A 1,439-nucleotide genomic window follows, 5' to 3' on the forward strand; every position below is an offset into this window, starting at 1 on the left:
CATTTTTCCCAGAAAAGGTGAAAAAGTCTAAATCTATTGCTAAAAGTTAATTATTTAATAATCACTCCTTGATCTGCTTTTTTAAGTATTTATTTATTTGGTAAAGAAAGAAAGAAAAGCACTGCTATTCAGTTTTGTTTTGGTGGTGCCAGGAACCGAACCTGGGAGCTCTGGGGCCCCAAGCATGTAAGTCTGATGTAAAGCCACTATATCGTACCCTGGCTGGTCATGCCTTAATCTGACATTCAACCCAGGAACATATTTGCTTAGCTTTGGTTTTTTCTTAAATATTTTTATTAATTCTACTATTGGATAGAGACAGAGTGAAACTGAGAGAGGAGACAAAGAGATAGAGACAGAGAGACACCTGCAGCCCTGCTTCACCACTCGTGAAGCATTCCCCCTGCAGGTGGGGACCAGGGGCTTGAACCTGGGTCCTTGAGCATTGTTACGTGTGTGTTTAACAAGGTGCGTCACCATCTGGCCCTGCTAGGCTTAGTTTTTAAGGTATAGAATGCCTTGTGTCCAATTAATTAAAATTTAATTTGCAAAAAAGAAAAAGAGCGAAAAGAAGGAAGGAAGGAAGGCAGAAAATTGAAAAGGACATTTTTTACTAAAAATTGCTGCAAACAAAGCAGACACTGTCATAGTCTCTAGTTTTGAAAACAGATGTGTAAATGGAAACATGCAGTGTGCACCAGTGGCTCTGTTCTGGTTCACTTACTGACTGTCAGCGTAACCTTATCCCAGAGAATATCCCAGGTGTTCTAGCCCCAGGAGCAAATACCAGTCAGTGCCAGTTCAGACACCCAGCACATAGGGACTGAGTCACACACATACTTGCTGCTAGTTTCCTTCTTCCACGTCCCCGGGAACCTTCACCTGGGGCACCTGGAATGTACAGCACCCCAGCATAGTTCATCTTCTACACAGAGAAATGTCTTGTGCTTCTCAGGTCACCTATCACCTCTCTTTCAGATCACCATTATGTGTGTTTCTGCTTTATTTTCTTTACTGACCTCGTCTCCAAAGTCAGGATCCACATCCAGTGGATATTATATATGCCACAACAGGATGCTTGTTGGTGCTTGATAATGTGCCCAGAAGGGACAGCTAGACACCTGGGCTATGGCAAGCTCGTGACCCTTGTCAGAGGCCTCCTGCTTCTCTCTAGAATGCCACTATAGACACTAGTGCACTGGCTGTCAGACGCAGGCCCAGAGTTCACCAGGCAGGTAGGATGGGGCTCGTGTGGGGAATGTGAACGTGGCAGAAGTGGGAGGCAGAGGTACTAGAGGTAGTAGTGGAAACGCCCACAAAACCCCTGAGGTTGGGTGCAGACACAGACAAGGCCCAACGAGGGCCCAAACTTCCCACTCTCCATCACAACACAAATCCTCCAGATCACAGGGCCTTTTCTAAGGGTAGGGTGGTCTTGC

This window comes from Erinaceus europaeus, chromosome 9, assembly GCF_950295315.1.
Source record: "Erinaceus europaeus chromosome 9, mEriEur2.1, whole genome shotgun sequence".
Taxonomy (NCBI): Eukaryota; Metazoa; Chordata; class Mammalia; order Eulipotyphla; family Erinaceidae; genus Erinaceus; species Erinaceus europaeus.